Genomic DNA, 21,571 nt, shown 5'->3' on the forward strand with positions numbered 1-21,571 from the left:
TAGTAAAAACAAGTCATGCATTAAGTTCCCTACTTGATATATCCGAAGATGAACACACTGAGTCAGCTATTCCCACAATTAGTACTTCGTTACTAATGACAACCAACAAGAACCCACAGTCGATCCTTAAATTCGTTTTATCTTTCTTGGGGTACGTTTGATTAGGCCAATGAAATTTGATTAGCAGTTTCGCGTCATCGCCCGCATGCTTTTGATACACCCGCATGGAATTTCATTATTGGTATTTCACATCGAAATACCCTAATAAAGCAGCCACTTTTATTCTAATAGAGCAATCAGCTATACTCTAATGGAAAAATCACTTGTTTAGGAGTTACAGAATTAACTGAATATTCTAGTAACGTACTTTAGCTAATGCAAGAGTAATCAATGTAGATCTCACTGTTTTTTGGCAGAAATCTTCATGTTTGGATGTGTGTTGTGCATAATGAATAATGAATAATAACCGCCCGCCCGCATCAAATTTTCAAAAATCTGAGCGAGAAACTGGTAATCAAGTTTCATTGGCCTTACCTGCTGGAAGTGCCACTGATAACTTGTACAGCAATGGTAAGCTGCAAGCTTGAATCTGAGAAAGCATTCCGTTCCGCAGTTTAGTCCATCATTCGTTCCGTTCCGTTCCGTTCCGATCCGTAGAATAGACCCCACCGTTGGAATTAACGGATGTAGGATAGTACCAGTGTAAATCCTACGAATTCTGGGTTGGCGAGGTAAGATCGATAGACTCCAACAATGAACTCGAGAGGGTGATTATTTGCTGAAAACACATCCAGGAGTTTCACTACCCTTGAAGAGTTGGTGAGTCATACAAAGAGGGCCTGTAGATTTGCATTGCACTGTCGACACGACTGTTTATTTGTATACTAAACGTGACCTATATAGCCTGCCCATAGCCACGTCTATGGTAAAGCAGTAGTAAGTAGACTAGTCTATCAATATAAACTTACCAGCAACGTAAGAGAAGTGATGCTTTTGTTGAAGTATTCCATTCTTCCACATAGTATCAAGAGTATGTAGTTTATTTTTTTGGTCTTGCCAGGCCTAGGGCTCCATGCTTTTTAGTAATTACTTGGTAACCCTGAGACTGGACTCCTGACCGCTTGTAATTATTTTTTCATGTAATTGTCAATTATTATGACGTTTATCTCTCTTATGAACTCTTAATACTATCTAATCAAAAACAGCCAAGCTGTAAAAAAAGGTGCGGCCCCCATAAAGGCCAGGGTGAAAAAAGATGTGAAATCCAAGGTGACGGCCAGCAAATGGCTGTGATGGTAGGTTAATGGTTACATTTTAATAACAACAATTCAGGTGAATTTGGTGCCAAGACCAAGCGGCACAAAATTCACCTGAATTGTCGTTATTAAAATGTAACCATTAACCTACCATCACAGCCATTTCTTGGCCGCCACCTTGGATTTCACATCTTTTTTCACCCTGGCCTTTATGGGGGCCGCACCTTTTTTTACAGCTTGGCTGTTTTTGATTAGATATCACTTCTTTTTGTATTTGTATACTGCAAAGCCGGCCTATGGCTGGCTTTGGGGCTTTTTTAACCCATGTGTTTTTTCTTTACCACAGGAAGAAGAAAAGAACTTAAAGAAGAATTTTAGTACTTCAATTATTTTTGATTTTATTAGTAATTATACAAATTATATACATATATTTATTACATGCTCATTATTCCCCACAGGATTTTTTTTGCAGCTGATCTCTCTACTGGGTGACTTGAAATGTAGCTGAACTATATACAGGATGGTTTCTTTGTAGCTGAACTCTCTGTAACAGGTGATTTGTTTGCAGCTAAACTCTCTACATGGTGGTGTCTTTATAGCAGAACTCTCTACATGATGGTTTCTTTGTAGCTGAACTCTCTATAAGGTGACTTCGTCTAGCTGAACTCTCTACAGGGTGATTTTTTTGTAGCTGAACTCTCTGCAGGGTGATTTGTTTGCAGCTGAACTCTCTACATGATGGTTTCTTTGTAGCTGAACTCTCTACAAGGTGACTTTGTCTAGTTGATCTCTCTACGGGGTGATTTGTTTCTAGCTGAACTCTCTACAGGTGAATTGTTTGCAGCTAAACTCTCTACATGGTGGTTTCTTTGTAGCTGAACTCTCTACAAGGTAACTTCTTCTCTACAGGGTGATTTGTTGTAGTTGAATTCTCTACTAGGTGGTTTGTATGAGGCTGAACTCTCTACATGGCGGTTTCTTTGTAGCCGAACTCTCTACAGAGTGATTTGTTTGCAGCTGAACTCTCTACATGATGGTTTCTTTGTAACTGAACAATCTACAAGGTGACTTCTTCTAGCATGATCTTTCTACAGGGTGAATTGTTGTAGCTGAACTGTCTACAAGGTAACTTCTTCTAGCTGATCTCTATACAGGGTGATTTGTTTGTAGTTGAATTCTGTACAGGTGGTTTCTTTGTAGCTGAACTCTGTACATGATGGTTTCTTTGAAGCTAAACTCTTTACAAGGTGACTTCTTCTAGCTGAACTCTCTATGGGGTAATTTCTTTGTAGCTGAACTCTCTATATGATGGTTTCTTTGTAAATGAACTCTCTACAAGGTAAATTCTTCTACCTGATCTCTCTACAGGGTGATTTGTTTGTAACTGAACTCTGTACAAGTGCGTTTTTGTGGGTGATCTCACTGCAGGTTGATTTGTTTGTAGCTGAACTCACTAAAGGGTGATTTTTCTTATAGCTGAACTCCTTGCATTGTATCTAGTTTCTAGCTGATCTCTCTACAGGGTGATTTGTTTGTAGCTGATCTCTCTACAAGTTGATTTGTGTGTAGCTGATCTCTCTGCAGGTTGATTAATTTGCAGCCGATCTCTCTACAAGGTAATTTGTTTGTAGCTGAACTGTCTATAAAGTGATTTATTTGTAGCTGATCTCTCTGCAGGTTGATTTGTTTTAGCGGAACTCTCTACAGGGTGATTTACTTGTAGCTGAACTCCTTACATTGTGTCTAGTTTCTAGCTGATCTCTCTACAGGGTGATTTGTTTGTAGCTGATCTCTCTACAAGTTGATTTGTGTGTAGCTGATCTTTCTACTGGTTGATTTGTTTGTAGCCGATCTCTCTACAGGGTAATTTGTTTGTAGCTGAACTCTGTACAAGGTGCTTTTTTGTAGGTGATCTCACTGCAGGTTGATTTGTTTGTAGCTGAACTCACTAAAGGGTGATTTGCTTGTAGCTGAACTCCTTACATTGTGTCCAGTTTCTAGCTGATCTCTCTACAGAGTGATTTGTTTGTAGCTGAACTCTCTATAAGGTGATTTATTTGTAGCTGAACTCCTTACATTGTGTGTAGTTTCTAGCTGATCTCTCTACAGGGTGATTTGTTTGTAATTGATCTCTCTACAAGTTGATTTGTGTGTAGCTGATCTCTCTGCAGGTTGATTTGTTTGTAGCCGATCTCTCTATAGGGTAATTTGTTTGTAGCTGAACTCTCTATAAGGTGATTTGTTTGTAGTTGATCTCTCTGCAGGTTGATTTGTTTTAGCTGAACTCTCTACAGGCTGATTTGTTTGTAGCCGATCTCTCTACAGGGTAATTTGTTTGTAGCTGAACTCTCTACAAGTTGATTTGTGTGTAGCTGATCTCTCTGCAGGTTGATTTGTTTGTAGCCGATCTCTCTACAGGGCAATTTGTTTGTAGCTGATCTCTCTACAGGGTGATTTTTTTGTAGCTGACCTCTCTTCAGGGTGATTTGTTTCTAGCTGATCTCTCTACAGGGTGATTTTTTGTAGCTGACCTCTCTTCAGGGTGATTTGTTTCTAGCTGATTACTCTACAGGTTGATTTGTTTGTAGCCGATCTCTCTACAGGTAATCTGTTTGTAGCTGAACTCTCTATAAGGTGATTTGTTTGTAGCTTATCTCTCTGCAGGTTGATTTGTTTTAGCTGAACTCTCTACAGGGTGATTGCTTGTAGCTGAACTCCTTACATTGTGTCTAGTTTCTAGCTGATCTCTCTACAGGGTGATTTGTTTGTAGCTGATCTCTCTACAAGTTGATTGTGTGTATATAGCTGATCTCTCTGCAGGTTGATTTGTTTGTAGCCGATCTCTCTACAGGTAATCTGTTTGTAGCTGAACTCTCTATAAGGTGATTTGTTTGTAGCTGATCTCTCTGCAGGTTGATTTGTTTGTAGCTGATCTCTCTGCAGGTTGATTTGTTTTAGCTGAACTCTCTACAGGGTGATTGCTTGTAGCTGAACTCCTTACATTGTGTCTAGTTTCTAGCTGATGTCTCTACAGGGTGATTTTTTTGTAGCTGAACTCTCTTCAGGGTGGTTTGTTTCTAGCTGATCTCTCTACAGGTAGATTTGTGTTGATTTGTTCATTGCTGATCGCTCTAAAGGTAATTGAATTGTTGCAGTTGAACACCCTGCAAAGTGTTTTGTTTGTAGCTGATCACTCTAAAGGGTAATTTGTTTGTAGCTGAACTCTCTCCACAGTGACTTGTGTGTAGCTGAATTCTGTGTAACTGAATTCTCTAGAGAGTGACTTAATTGTAGCTGAATTCTCTACACAGTGCATGACTTGTTTATAGCTGAACTTTCTTCAGTGTGACTTGTAATGTTCTGAATCTCTATAGTGGTATATTTGCTTAACTCTCCACATGGTGACTGTCTTCTTGCTGAACTGTCTATAAGATTAACTGTTTGCAGCTGAATTCCCTACAGAATAACTTGTGATGTAATAAAATTCTATAATGGAGTAAATAAATTAGCCGAATGCTCTATTAGGGTGACTGTTCTATTAGAGTATCTCGATCTCGCATTTGCTACACGGAGTTGGCTTTCGAATCATAACTCAGTGGTTTGTAATCCGATTCTTCTGTACTACTGCAAGGACTTTCTATGAAGATTATTCCAGCTATACACCGATTTTCAGCTCATTGCTCTAAGCGGTTTGCCTAGTAGGCGTGAAAACTAATACTTTTTTATTCATAAAAATCGATCGCGTAATTGTGACACAGGTTGGGTTTTGTGTCATATCTCCGTGGTCTTTATCTCGATTCCTTTCAAACCACCAAAAGGCACTCCTACGATGGTTACTCCATCTACATAGCAATTTTCAACTCATTCCATGAAGCGGTTTACCCTGTAGGCGTGACAACAAATCGATCTTGTTTTACGCGAATAATCGGTCATAACTCCTGAACCATTCATCGGATTTGTACCAAATTTGATGCTAGGATTCGCCTTTGGACTCCCTTTCTGTGTGCCAAATTTCAAGGCGATCGGAGTACGCGTTTGCTTGTTATAGCAATTTTTGCAAGTGTGCGAAAAGACGAAGAAGAAGAAGAAAAAAAAACGAAGAAAAAAAAAACAAAACTTTGGCAGCTCGTATCTCGGAAATGGCTGGAGCGATTTCCTTCAAATTTGGAATGTAGACTCCCCTGGCTGGCGGGCAACTGTGTAGCAAATGTGGTTCCAATCAGATAAGTGATCACCGAGATACAAAGGTGTGAAAATGACGTTTTCGTTCTTCCTGTCAATATACTCACGGTGTGGCGCGCCGGCTTCTTGGGCCGCACGACACACTACCGTGTGTCTTGATATTATGTGGCTGTGACAATTTGCATGTGAGCATTGCAGGCCACTCCAATATATCCTGTACTCTGATCTTCGTCCATGGTCCAAGTTGAATAATAATCCTTGATCCTTGACATGCACTAAAATCCATGATGGACTCCTGACCAAATTCTTGTATATTTTTACAGTTATGTCGTAGTTCTAAAAGCATCAAATAGTGGTATACACTTTAGAAATTTAGCTTGCCTTTTGACCCATCGTACAACAGGAAATATTGACGAAAGGAAACTTGACGGTTAATTAAATTTGACAAAACGAAAAGTAAGAAATCACAAATATAAACAGTATTTGAGGTGCTTATTGACATTTGACGGATGTAACCAATTTGTCAAAATTTCCTTTCATCAAAATTCCCTGTTGTACGGTACTGAGAATTTCTTGCTTGACTTTTGACTAGATCAGATTACAGAGAAGATTAAAGTGCCACCCCCTTGCTATGGTTCGGGTGAAGTATACTAGTGTACAGTACTGCTCAAATGCATCGTTGTCTTGCAAGAGTGCGAGCGATTAAAAAACTTGCTAATTAAATGGAATGGCACCCGTTTCACTTGCGAGTGTTCATCCCAAATAAAACAGGATGAATACTCATAAGCAAAACAGGTTTCATGCTCTTTAATTAGCAAGTTTTAATTGCTCGCATTCTTGCAAGACGACATTACATTTGAGCGGTATTGTATGTATGTGAGCAAGACATTTGTGATTTATTTGTTTTGCTGCATCATAAGAGAACGACTTCCATTATTTACTCTTGCTATAAGATATAGAATCTTAAAATACCATCTACGTCTATAAGCTATTTTTGTTTTGACCAGTAAACAAGCACACTTACTAGAACCCCCATCCGTTGTTCTTCTACTATGATGAATTTTATAACTGTGCAAGCAGTTTATGCTATCAGAAACCTAATAGATACCTATAGACTCAGTGACAGCTTGTTTAAAGGTACTTTTGTAGGGCAAATTACCTCCATGTTCAAGTCACCAGAAAATAAGCTAAACATCATGATATATATAGGGCTGTACATGCTGATATCAATGTCAATTTCGTGTTGTAGATGAACTGTTAATATGGCATCAATGTCAATGTTTTTCTGCACCAATTGCTCAACCTGTGGGACATGGCACCATATTCACCCATACCTCTAACTACAACAGTAGTTATTAATATGTATACCATACACCTGTATGTATGGTACAAATCTAAGGCACTGATAAACTACTGTTATTTTCTGATCAAAGTGGTCAATTTATGCCTTCTTTATAGTGGCTGCTAATGTTATCATTCAGTATGATAGTACTATATATGACCGGCTGAGCAAAAACCGGCTGTTTTTGCACATTCCTCAAATTCCATTTTATTGCATCTCTGTAATCTATAGTAACAAAAAAGTGGACAGCCAAATTTTGGCCTTTTGTGGAGCATGGTCTTGGGGTTATAGCGCTTGGCAGTTGGAACAGTGATAACCTTGATTTGTACAGCAACAATATGGGAAATAAATTACAGGTGCTTAGATAATCGATCATAACTCACAATTGAAACACGCTACGAAGATGGGACTTGGCTCAATCTGTGCACCATGAACTGGCAAATCAATCAAGGTATAGTGCTTTCCCTGTACTTCTCCATGTTGACAAAGAAGAAGGCCATTCCAACTAAGAAATGATGGTGGGTTTTATTTTTACTGCATCGTAAATAAACACCCATAATTCACATATCCTTTGCTGTGCAAACATGAAACTAAGATTTTCTTACTCACCATAAACTGGCGAATCCAGTGGTATATAGGTTTTGTTGATTTGAGCTCAATTTTAGTGTGTATGAACATGATCAAAATGTGCATAAAATTTTCTTGTAGCATGCGTATTTTTACCCAGTGCATTTAAGTGTGTATGAACGTGATCACAATGTGCGTAAAATTTTCTTGTAGCATGCGTATTTTTACCCAGTGCATTTAAGTGTGTATGAACGTGATCAAAATGTGCGTAAAATTTTCTTGTAGCATGCGTATTTTTACCCAGTGTATTTAATACAGCAAAATAGAATTTTGTGAAAATGGCCAGTTTTTGCTCAACGGGTCACATATAGTGTAGGGATCATGGAGGTTTGGGCTTCTTGCCTATAAATTACACACAAAACAAGCCTCATTTTTCCTTCATAACAGCTTAGCCATATTGGTTTGGCATAACCAAGCCAAAAAATGCCTTCAGAACCTTTCCAACAAGTTTCTATGGAATCATTCCTATTTAGCTAAAATGTTCTACTGAGTACCTGATACCTGCAGCCTAGCATAACTTGACTATGGATAAGGTTATGGCTTGATTTCTTCACTGTTCAATGTTGCTTCAGCCCGAGACGTGCGTTTTCTCCAACCTCAGCTAGACTTGCATTTGTCCTCGTTTGTCTTTCTCCACTACCATATACCTATAGGTGTTGATTTGCAGTAACATGTTATGGCTTCAGTGCAGCTGGTTGGCACAAGGATTCTCTGTAATTTTGGCAGTGACTGGATTGATTGCAGAGGCACTTCTCATACTGTTCTGGTTTGTAATACTGTACAACGGCTTTGATATGTCTGGTTGACGTCAATTCATGAATCATATGTAAATTATGTTGCATAAAAAGAAACGAACAAATTTAAGGAAAGTTTGAATGAAAAGCAGTGAAACAAGGGAAGACATCTAGTGGACATATAATCCCTACTTCACTCATTGCTATACTCCTTATACAACCAAAGTAAGAATTAAATATTCACTCATATAGGTGCAAGCATAGATTACCTCCCTCATTTCATTGCTTTTTACATGGGCGTAGGAACAGGGGGGCCACAGTGGCCAGGGCCCCCCTAGTCTGTGGCCATGGATAGATAGAACAGGCCAGGGCCCCTCCAGTTTGCAGCAGGAATCATTTTTACAGTAATGCACCATGTGACATGTAATAATTATAGATCATTGACCTACTTGGACGCTGATAAGCTATGTTCCTTTCTCACCGATTAAAATGTTGGTCCTGGTTATTTGAAATAATATTAGAGGCGCTTAAAGTGATAATAAGCTACGTACACCTCACGTGTAATTCGTGTTAGAAAATAGTTAAAGAACTGTGCAGCTGCAGAGAGTTAACTTATGTCTCAGTCTCACTACCAAAAAACTCTGTCAGAATTAATTCGTAGTCGTGGTAGACCTATTTCAAAGAGTCCAGTTAGTGAAGGAGCTTCTAGCAGTTCCCAGAGCGGTTCTAGCGGAGGTAGCTTTGTTCTAGCCCTGGCTCTAGCCCTAATAACGAACTTTTGATGGAGGAAGCTGAATCAGAGCAGTCCTACTTCCCAGAAGACTACGGATCTGCGAACTAACGCAGAATGCAGCTAATACTCAGGGGGGAAGACGTTAATTCATTAATTCATCTCGCATACAAGTAATTTATAACTTCTGGGGGTATATTTAACAACATGAAATTAGTTCAAGTAACAGCCCCTTATTAATTGTGTTTTGTGATGTCATCAGTCCTATCACGTCATTAACATGGTATACAAGGTTGCTATAAGATTACTTATCTAGCATAACTGTGATTATGATTATTGGCTAAAATTGCCTCCAGATTCAACCTCATAGCACCTATTTTTCAAAATTTCCCCTTGGGGGCATGCCCCCAGACCCCCCTAGAAGGAGAGCATGCTCTGAGTGCGCTTCGTGCACTGCATGTACCCACAAGTAGCTACACCCTCCTCCGCCACTGCTTTAGTTACCATTAGTGGTCCCCTATAGTTTTTTGCTTTGCTACGTCCCTGTTTTATTCTTACACTTGTTCAGTTATGAGGATACCAGGAGAAAGCAGGTCGTCTGCCATTTTTTCCTTATAATTGGTATAGCCTGTTATATTCAGGTGGGCTTCATGATGGCAATAGTGCTAAGAACGTTATAGCAGAAAATCTATGAAATTTTATCTTTTATCACATAAATGACTATGTGATGTAATGTTATGCTGTATTTCTTGCTGAAGTACCATAATTATATTAATTGTTTGTTTTACCTCACTAAGTGTTTCACAGCATCTCTACAAGCTGTACACAATTTCAAGAGATTTGCGGACACCTCGATGTGCCAATACTGAGGGTTCAGATTATTATGCATACTATACAAAAAGTTAATCATTGGTAAAGGAAGAATTAACAAATTTAAATCTTGCCATTCATTACATCTACTTGTAGCAAAGATAGTATAGTATTTTGTGATTGATGATGTACTGTATGTCTCAAATACAAGTATGACTTGTCTTGGTTAGTCCACAGTTTCAGGCTCTGTTCACACATAATCTTCATATGTTGTGGGCTTATATTTAATGCTCAAAGGAGTATTACATTTTGTTATGGCCCTTAGTAATAGCTCCATAGAAATTACTAACAATGTGTCTGAGCAACTGTAGTGATGAAGTTTGAAATAGATTGGCTAGCAGTGAACCACCCAATACGGTAGTAAACAGTTGAAATACATTCACAAAAAGGTGCACTGTAGTGTGCCCACTCAAAAGTCTGGACCTGCAAAGAAGATTGTTTATACATAAAGTAATGGGAATGTATGTACTTACTTGTCACCAAAAATATCCAATTTGCAAATGCACTTATAACGATTGGCCTATTGAGTATATTATGTGTAACTGTATAAACCACATCTATCCATCCCAGTACATGTACTGTACATATGACACTCGTTTGTGTGATATCTGATAACTTGTGTGTTATATTGTTTCATAGGTGGATAAGTAGATGTGTAGAGCTTGACCATTGTGTTGCTGACCATGTGCACAGTACATACATACAGTAGGTACGTATTTTAAGTTTGATGTGTGTCACACATGTGTCTGTAGTGTAGTGTGTTTGATGTGTCTAGTATATGTTACACCCACAAAGTGTGTTGATATAATGCAACCAGACCATCATGGAAATTTGAGAAGTGTTTTTTATATAACAACAAAATTTGGCGATATACTAAATTTGGCATATTGGCAATTTGTCACCAAACTGCCAAATTTAGATTTCACCGATATTATTTTGATACCTTGTGTCCAAGCTTTTGATAGTGGTTGTTGAGGTGAGTTTCGACAAACCAAGTGTGCTTTGTGGATACTACTGAAACTACACCTTACTGGTACATTTAAATAGCATGGTTCCTCACATGCAAATGGGTGTGGCTCATGACAGAAGCTGAGATGAGACTAGACTAAAACTTGTACTCGATTAGTGGGCATGGCTCCACATATACTTTGCAACAGACATGGATTAGTGCACAGCCATTGATAAATGGATGAGGCTCTAAGTATGCCTACAGACAGAAACACATGATCCTGATACGTGGACGTGGCCCACGAAAGAACTAGGCTGCAGTAGAACCTTTAAAGCGTGTCAAACTGGGATGGCCTGATCAAGAAAGCAACCTGGCCATACTGATGCAGTGACTGAGTCCACACAATAAACACACTTCGTCCTTCTGTCAGCTTGCACCGCATAAAATCTCATCTGCAATGGTGTGCCATCAATTTTTCTGTGAGAGCATTTTGCTAAATTAAGGGTGCTCGCGGCTATTTGAAGCCATACAACATGCAATTTTTGTATTGTTGCTTATACTCACATAATGTATAAAATGAATCCATATGCTACTTGCGTTGGAAGTGCTTCTCTTTCTCTTCAACACAAACCAAACAGAATTCTTCTAGCCTATACCATTTTATAACTATGCGTAGTTCTTTATGAAGCGCTTAAATCGAAACTAGTTCTCCATTTTTCACAGTAGCGCACTGGAAACCACGTTGAACAAACTTCAGCTTATAACTCACAACTCTATGTTTAGTATTAGTACACAGTGTACATAGAACTTAAGTTAGTACTAAAAGTGTGCTACACCATTCAAAACCTCATGTTCTCGGTGTCGTAACTCATGAAGCCATAACGCTACGGACAAAATCTAAACATAGACCTCTGGAGAATTTATCAGCGAATCTCCCTACAAAATTTGAAGCCTTCACGGCTATCACTCAAAAACTAGTTTTATTTTTAGTAAACATGTGCAAAGATTGCGTGCGCCCAACATTATTGATACAATAACCACACAAATTCCTATTGACTGCAATCACCAATTTTTCAAAATAACATGTCATAAACGCTGTTCTAAACACAAAAAGCTCTGTTTTCTCTTCTTCACACACAGGAACAGCTTCTTGCTCCGCCTGGAGTCTCCAAGTCACTCTTGGATAGGTTACGCTAGGCACGCCATCATCAGCAGCTTGTAACGCCTTGTGATTCCAGCTGGTAACATTGTCCCCTACATAAGCAGCTTACAATTACAATACTAACTACCAGCATACCCTGTCACTCGAGAAAACAAGGCACGAACGCATATTGCCTACAAGTGAAAAGTGCGTTCACACTTGTTGCCTTAAATAACACTTACTTTTAGATTAATTCATGTTAGTGTAACTGTTGATCCATCAGACAATCATTTGCTAACACTTCAGTGACGATTCTGAAGCGAAAAAATATGCTATTCTTCCTCGTGTTCTCTGGCGCAAAACCTGTCCGCTTAACACGGATACTACAAGTATGCGTAGTAATGCCAATTATGATGCAATAGCCGCATGTGGTTTCTGGGCTGGCACTTAAACGGCTTCAAATATCAGCGAGCACCCTTAAATTTTCATCAACTGCAATTTTACAACAAATCTCCAAAATTAGTTTTGCCTTTATTTGTTGTTACACAGTACTCGATCTGAGCCAAAGTGACCCATCTACTGTTCTACCAGCAGTATCCCATTGGGCCAATTACTTCAAGTTTGAAGTGTATTACCCACAAATCTGAACAGAAGCTATGGGATGTGTAGGTAAGTTTGTGTTCACACTGGGCCAATGAAGCACCATGCCATCTTACCAAATACCCTTTGCTCTGATATGATGGTGTGAGAACAGTCGACCCATCAGCAACATCTTATGCTACATTGGGAAGCAAATGCCTCTGTGTGCGTGCATGCGTGCATGTGTGGTTTAGTGTGTGGTGGCTACTGTGAACAAGTGAAGCATTCGTTTCAGCATAGCATAATGTGTATGCAGCTTAGTGTAATGTGTATAATATAAGTGTGCGTAGTGCAGAATACAGTTTGTGTATGTGTGGTGTGCATTTGTGTAGTGTGTGTGCGTGTGTGTACGTGCATGGGTGCATGCATGCGTGCGTGCAGGCGTGCATGTAGTGTGTGTGTGTGTGTGTGTGTGTGTGTGTGTGTGCATGTGTATGTGAGTAGTACATGTGTGCATCTTATGTGTGTAGTGTGTATCTGTGAAGTTTGAAAGAGAGAGGCAGTTGTAGTCAAATGGTTATAGCAATGACATACGTACGTGATTGTTTTTCAAAAGGGACTCAAATTTTATGAATCTGGAATAGTAGTCAAGAAACACATAGAACTGAAATTTTCTTTATCTGTTAAGGTGTGGTAGCGTTCACTACTGACCAAATTTCTATTCAAAAGCTTTTTCCATTCTGACATTGAATCGTCAAAATTGGTGAATTGGATATGTGTGACAATCCAATCACAATTGTATTCCCAGGATCCATGTTTGATTGCTCAGCTTTAGCAAGAAACTTTGGTAGCCGACTTTATAACAGGGAAACAAATGCCAGGTATCACATGATGAGATCCAAGTGGTTCCTTCATGCATATCCCAAGAAGCAACTTATACTTACTTATTATCACAGTCTATCATTTGAGCAATCAGGATAGTGACTGGTGGAAATTGTCCATAGCTGTTCTTTTAGTGATGAATATGTCACCATGGTGATGTGTACATCGTATCACCATGGTGATGAGTAAGCACAATGGTGACAGCTTCCATGTGCATGCAGATTAATTTTGTCCCCTTTCAAGAATGATTCTTTATTGCACATATTTTTATGTTTAGTACATAATCACATATAACCTGTCAGTGATTTATTTACCCTCTTTTCATAGTGACTGACTAGATGATACATGTGAGAAAACAACTGATAATGTGTAGTAGTGTAAATGGTAAGCAGCTATTTACTTTCACAATGTACTGTAACTTGACTAGGGCCCAAACGAACTTGGATTGTCAGGGTTCGAACATTCGTCAACTAAAGTTCACGAATCTTTCGAACTTTTAAACTGAGCTGGTTCCTCACAAATCACAGCATATTAAATGTTTAAAGATTCAACATTTAACATACAGTTATTTTTCAATTGCATGGTATGGCAACATATATAAAAACTTGTATAAGAAATTATTATGTATTGTCTTTACTTATTACTTCTCTTAGTATAACTAGGGACCCGCCGAATATGCTCATGTAATAGCATCACTGACACACATAGTTGTTGTATTCTAATAGTTGCTCCCCGAATCACGTGAGATTGTATGTGTGACCGCGTGTGTCTCTGTAGTTAAGAAGTCCTTGTGTCATCATTAGTTGTGAAGTTTACATTGGTGCCGAAACACGGGACAAGATGGCTGTGAGCAGTATTTGTCTCCCTGAGCCTCTGCAGTACGATGATGCGAGATCGTGGTTTAGAAGATTTGAACTTTGCGCTGCTGCCAACGAGTGGGATGCTGCGAAACAACTACTACGTCTCCCGACACTTCTCCGAGGTCGATCATGGGCAGTTTATGAGTCGCTCAGCGATGCTGATAAGGAAACTTACGCTAAGTTAAAGAAGGCCATCCTCGACCGGCTGGACCCCGACACTGACGAACACCGGCTGGCTGCCCGAGACCATTTATCCCATAGACGTCTTCGCGAAGGAGTGGAGAGTATTGATGAGCTGGCCAGAGACCTAGAAAAGTTGCTGGACCAGGCCTCACCTGGACTTCCGTCCAACACTCGCGAGGCAGAGTTGCGTTTTCATCTAATTAATTCATTGCCTGACAACGTGGCATTCCAATTAAAGCTTCAGCCTCAAGTCACCTATTCTGCCACCATCGCTAAGGCACGAGAGCTCCAACTCATATACAGCCGGAACAACAACACCAACCCCGTCAGCTCCATAAGAAGTGAAGAAGGGGACCGCTTGGACAAAGTGGAGCAGTCACTACTACAAATGACTGAACAGTTAGCTGCACTCAGCAGCCACTTGACCAAACCCACTCAACCTCCCAGACAACCACCCAGACGGTGTTTCATTTGTGGTAGACCTGGACACTTGGCTCGGAACTGCTACTCAAGACGAACGATCCAGTGTTTTAACTGTGGAATGACAGGACATGTGGCTAGGGACTGTCAGAATCAGGGAAATGGACTGGGGGGTGCCCAGATCCCTCGAGCAGGGGGCATCCCCGGAGGCCGGTGAGTGCTCACACAACTATGCATGCACCACACACAAACGCACCTATGCATTATGTCCCTACAATCACACACAATGCATACACTAATAGGGCAGCACACACGCATGGCTTGCTCAATGATCGAAGAACAGCAATATTGCTGGACTCGGGGGCCTCTTGTTCAGTTATCTCAAAGCCTCATGTTTATCGTACAGCGATTGAACCCATACACACAGTCAGACTGGTCAATGCAGATGGGGGAGATATCACACCTTGTGGAGTAGCCATTATGACAATCGGCCTGGGAAAGTTTTCTGCTAAACACAAATTTGTAGTCGTAGACCATCTATCCACCCCAGTAATCCTTGGCTGTGATTTTTTGATGAGACATGGCTATGTGCTTGACTTTCAACAATGCACATACCATCGCAGTCAAAATCCTGAAGAGGTCTTGCAGTTGCAACCTGCTTGGGGACACCCCCCACACACAATGCCCCAACCCCTGCACACGATCACTGTTGATGATGAATGCCCTCAAGCAATCCCCATACCATGCAAACAGACCAGCATACCAACAGTGGACATGCCCACTGACATACACCCTGCCCTAAACGCCACACTCGAGGAATTCAAATCCCTATTTTCACCTGAATTGGGTTGCACAAACACCACAGAGCACGTTATCAACACAGGCAATGCACTTCCCATCAAAGTTCCACCCCGCCCAATCCCTTTTCACTACTCTGAGCGAGTTCACCAACAGCTCCAGGAGATGGCCCAAGAGGGCATTATACAACCCAGTACTAGCCCATGGTGTGCTCCTGCTGTATACGTTCCAAAGCCCTCTGGAGAAATCCGAATATGTGTCGACTATGTTCAGCTAAATAGTGTCACAAAGAAAGACTCGTATCCGGTTCCCCGTGCTGAAGGCCCCCAACAGAAACTAGCTGGCAAAAAGGTTTTTTCTAAACTAGACCTTCGTAGCGCCTATTGGCAGTTTCCCATGCAGCCACAGTCAGTCGAGAAGACAGCATTTTGTCCTGGGCCGGGTTATGGACTATGGGAATTTACTAGGATGCCCTATGGCTTGACGGGCGCCACTCAGACCTGCCAGAGAGGCCTAGACAACATCTTGCAGGACTGTAAGGATTGCGTCGACAATTATGTGGATGATTGTATCGTATTTTCCGATAACATGGCCACACACATTCAAGACCTCAAAAGAGTTCTCCACAAACTGTCGGCTGCTGGCTTCACTCTTCGTGGCTCTAAGTGTTTTTTTGGAAAGAACAATACCACCCATCTGGGATTTGACTATTCGGCAGACGGAGTAGCCCCCTCCCCAGAGAAGACCAAAGCCATCTCCACCTGGCCTGTGCCAAAGACCACCAAGGACCTCCGTTCCTTCCTTGGTCTAGTGAACTTTTACCGCCGCTTTGTGCACAATTTTGCGGATATTGCTAGCCCCTTAACCGAACTCACAGGCAAACATGCACAATATAAATGGGAGAGCACACACCAACATGCCTTTGACAAATTGAAACATGCATTAACCAACCCTCCTATATTAGATTACCCCAAACAGCATGACACCTTTGTGCTTACAACCGATGCATCAGACATGGGTTTGGGTGCAGTTCTCTCCACAACCAGAGGCACAGTTGTTGAATACGCTAGCCGCACTCTAACGAAGACTGAGAGAAACTACTCCACCACCGAGAAGGAGTGTTTAGCAATCGTCTGGGCAACTCAGAAGTTAAGGCATTATCTTGTCGGTGCTCATTTTGTTATAGAAACAGACCACAAGCCTTTGGAGTGGTTAGAGTCAAAGCGATCCAGCCATGCACGCTCACAGAAGTTAGAGAGATGGGCCCTACAGCTCCGTGGATTTGACTTTTCCATTGTGTACCGTCAGGGATCACAGAATCAACATGCAGATGCCCTCTCTCGGAGACCTATTGCAATGGTAGCTATCGATAGGGACCTGGATCACACAATGATCACAGCAGCCCAGAAGTCAGACCCAGTTCTTCAAACACTCATCCAGCAGATGTCGTGCAAAGAGAAACCATCACTTACTGGGAACTGGAGGAAATTTCCTCTAAAGCGATACCACCAACTCTGGTCTCAGCTCACTCTACACCAGTCCATACTCTACCGCAAAGTGAAGACTCCAACAATGCATGAAGAGAAACTGCTTCTAGTTGCACCAGCATCCATGCGGAAACAACTTCTGAAGAATGCCCATGACAATGCTGGCCACCAAGGTGCTGATAGGACCATGGCACGGCTGTCAGAAGCTGTCTACTGGGTGGGAATGGGTAAAGATGTCAACACCCACTGTAGTCACTGTGTCACATGCCAACGCACTAAGGCAGCGGCCCCTCGACCAGCCCCACTTCAGCCAGTAGTAGCTAGCAGACCATGGGAACTAGTGGCTGTTGATATCCTCAAAGTACCAATGTCCCGTCAGGGAAATCAGTATATGCTTGTGGTGCAAGACTATTTTTCCAAGTGGCCATTTGCCGTGCCCCTGTCTGATCAAACAGCCAACAAGATAGTTCAGGCTCTTAAGGATCAGGTGTTTACACTGGTTGGGCCTCCCCAGAGGCTACATTCTGACCAAGGCAGAAACTTTGAGAGCCAGATACTCAGTGAACTGTGCAAGGCCTTTGGCGTGACCAAGTCCCGAACAACACCTTATCACCCAATGGGTGATGGGCTTGTTGAACGGATGAACCGATCCATACTGAACATGCTTCGTGGCCTGGTAGATAAGGAGGGGGACTGGGAGGAACATTTACAGCTACTCTTGTACCTATATAGAACAACAAAACATGCAACAACCGGCCTCTCTCCATATGAGATTCTGTTTGGGTCTAACCCGACACCACTGAACCTCCCAACAGCAGACACAGTCTCACACCGAGACCCACACAACTACAGCTCCCAACTACAGGGAAGGCTACTAGAACTGAAGGAATTAGTGGAGTGTAATACTGTGGAAGCAGCAACCAGACAGCAGCAAAACTATGGTGGTAATGAACAAGTGAGTTTACAAGTTGGCCAGGAAGTTCTTCTAGACAATCCTACTAAAGGAAAACTAGATCCACGTTGGACTGGACCATGGACAGTGAGAGAGTTAAAAGGACCACTGAATGTAAGAATAGAGATGAATGGTAAGGAGCGGGTCGTTCATGTCAACAGGCTAAGATCACTATTGAGACCTGATGTAAGAAGCAAGAATTCTGAAGGACAATGGGGTCCACCCCTTTTCCAGTATTACTGTGATGATCGTCCAGCATCAGCCCCTCGACAGGAATCCCCAGCAGCTCCTCAGTCTGGACAGCCTGTTACCACCAGAAGTGGACGAGTTGTTAGACCAGTTGATTATTATGGCTATTGACCAAACACACACATTTTTCATACACGTGCACAACACTGTTTGATTGTAATTATTTGTTTTAAGGGGGGAGGTATGTAATAGCATCACTGACACACATAGTTGTTGTATTCTAATAGTTGCTCCCCGAATCACGTGAGATTGTATGTGTGACCGCGTGTGTCTCTGTAGTTAAGAAGTCCTTGTGTCGTCATTAGTTGTGAAGTTTACACTCATAATTTTACCTATTATGCTATGCTGCACTGCTAAAAAATTCACCTATTATGCCAAAATTAATGCTCAATATTTACCTATTATGCTCGATTATGCTCAATGTTCATGCCTTAATTCATATGCTTTGCTACTAGTTTAACACTGTATAGAAAGAAACAAAAGAGTGGCTGGAACACAAATAATAAATTCTTGCTGCCTGCCTGCATGTAAGAGAAAAGATCGATATACTCTAATAGAACAGTCAGTTTGATGATTGTTCTATTAGAGTTACTGACTGCTCTATTAGAGTATATCGATCTTATTTTGCAATTGTCATTTTTCCAGCAAGAATTTACACTATCGTACAAATATTTAAACCTATTATGCTGGCATTATGTTCAATGCTTTTAGGTACCTATTATGCTCAAAATTATGCCAGCATAATCGCCGGGTCCCTAAGTATAACTACTTATTGCTATGAGAAATTCAGCACTGAAGGTCTGACAGCAACTCAAAATCTAAATGATTCTGAATCGATTTAGGTCAGAGGCGTAGCTAAGGGGGGGGGGGCATTTGCCCCCCCCCCCCCCCCCCCCCATCACTAAATGATATTTTTTAAACCTTCGTCACAAGTTTACCAGTATTAAACTGACACGCAAATGACTGTAAATCATGTACACTACTATGCGGTATCACCAGAGGTTGGTAGTGAATGCGCACACACAACATTCAACTCGCTCGTGAATCCATTTAACGAAAATATTAGAGACATGCTTCTATATTTAGCCTAGATTACTCGTGTGATAGAACATTTTTGAATCTAAGAAGAGTGACCCACATCTCCTCGACAGGAGTCACAACTCACAAGTGACAAAGGAGACCAGATGACGCTACGAACCTACTGCCTATGAGATGATAAAGTGTTAGCCAAATAAATGTACCCAGTTTATTTTATCGAGTCGATCACACTGGACCTTTGTACATATGGCAGTGCAGTCTGTTTTTACTTTGTCAGTCAGTCTGTTTTTACTTTGCCAGTCAGTCAGGTGGATCAGTCTAGCTTACAAGTTCTGCTAGCAAGACGGGTGGGATTTTGTGCAATACATGGCATTTGAATTTCGCCGGGTGAAGTGAGTGAATATGTCATCCTATCAGCAGTGTGGTAGGACTGCAGCACAAGTTGTGGCTAACGTAAAGTAATTTGTATTTGCACTAAAGTATTAGCTCTACCGGACTGTGGATGAATTTGTTGGAGTACGGTTGTGGCACGTGCGATGATGCTCGACGAATATACCTCGATTGAAAGCAGTCAGTACTGAAATAGTTACGTAGCTAGTTATTTAAGCTGTAATAATACAACACCGTATGTTGGCAAGCCCACCATTGGGTCATTAGCCTTTTTTGCAATCATGAATGATTTTGAGTGTTTCGTGGGGCATCCTGCCCCTCCATCACCTTCTGGCTAGCTACGCCCCTGATTTAGGTAACTTTAAACTACAGGAGTTTACCATCCAAAGGTTAATGTTGTAACTAAATTAGTCAAATGACCAGGAAAGGTCAAGTAATGTTCTATTAAGATGTTGAACTATTTTTTTTGACATCAATAAGAATGAGATGACGAACTAAATGGTTAAATTCATATAGGTATATGTACTGCATGGTAATTCGCCGCTCAAATATTTAAAAAAATGTGAATTCAATTTCAATTGTGAGATATAAAATTGCACAACTAAAAGTTAACTTATAATTAGGTGTCATATAATATTACTATAAAATTTCAAACTCTATTATATATCAGGTATAAAGAAGTAATGTTATAACAATGAATTTTGTGTGGTATTATTAGCTATGTGAGATTACCTACAAATTGAAATACCTAGCAGAAAATTTTGGCGGGAGAAAATTTTGGCGAATTTAACGAGTGTGCATTGATTCGCCAAAATTTTACTCGCCATTTTTTTAAACACTGAAAGTGTTGTAGACGCTGTTCATTAGTGGGTGAATATTGTTACAGCGGTGAGTGGTTAGTCTTCCTATCCCATTGAATACAGTATGGTTTTAGACTACTAATAGCTCAGGCAGATGGGCAATTCAGCTCAAGCGATTCAGCTCAGTGCCCTCGCCTTGCTTGCCACGCGCGTCCCAGTGACTTAGCGAGCTAGTGCATGCTGTTTTAATTACAGCTAGCTATTTGCATAAGAGCGCGTCGATTCGAATGAGAGGCATTGAACTGTAGTAAGCTTCGTCGCCTACGCAGTCAGATTAAAATTGCGTAGGCAAAGTAATGTCATACATTCGCCAAAATATTATTCGCCAATTTCTGCCAATGATCAATTCGCCAAAAATTTCTCCCGCCAATATTTTCCGCTATACGGTAAACCATGAGACATCTGGTTAATACGACTATAATTATAATTATGTTTGTATAACACCTTATAACAAAAGTTGAATAAATGTTTGGATCATTACAATTCCCATACCCAAAGAATGAGCCATTTGAATAGTAAAACTTGAGCCATTTGTGCCCAAATATACACTGTGTACAGCAATAGAGCATCTGGAGCAGGACCTAAAATATGTTTTGCATAAAAATCAGGATCTATAGGGTATAATACATGCACGATTCCCATTTTTTCTAGAGTAGTCTTGTTAGTTCTTGATGAAAGCTTAATTGTTAACAAATTGCATAGATTACACTGCACGAAAAGTAAGATGTCCTGCTTGTGTCAGCATGTAGGAAATTTTTTTAATGATTTACTTTAGAATTTCCTATTTGAGTTATCATGCAGGAAATGTTTTTGAACACTTTCTGTACAATTCCCTGTTAGTGTCACATTGCAGTAAATTGTTTTAACATTTACAAGAAATGTAGATAAAATCAGTATTAAGATTTTCACCATATTCATGACTAGTGAAAATGCAGCTGTAAACTGATCAAATGGATACTGCAGGTTTCTTGTGTTTAGCTCAGTGTAATACTGAGCCAAAACTTGGTTCTCAACACAACATAGGTTTTCAACATCATATAAC

The 21,571-nt window shown here is 40.6% G+C and overlaps 1 long non-coding RNA gene across 1 annotated transcript; it reads left to right on the forward strand.

Moving 5' to 3' along the window:
* Nucleotides 1-729: 729 nt before the first annotated feature.
* LOC136257225 (uncharacterized) lies at nucleotides 730-13,721 on the forward strand. Its single transcript, XR_010701854.1, has 3 exons — nucleotides 730-819; nucleotides 10,381-10,450; nucleotides 13,620-13,721. It is a non-coding gene; the product is annotated as an uncharacterized lncRNA (long non-coding RNA).
* The last annotated feature ends 7,850 nt before the right edge of the window (nucleotides 13,722-21,571 follow it).

The sequence above is a fragment of the Dysidea avara genome, chromosome 6 (genome assembly GCF_963678975.1).
Source record: "Dysidea avara chromosome 6, odDysAvar1.4, whole genome shotgun sequence".
NCBI lineage: Eukaryota > Metazoa > Porifera > Demospongiae > Dictyoceratida > Dysideidae > Dysidea > Dysidea avara.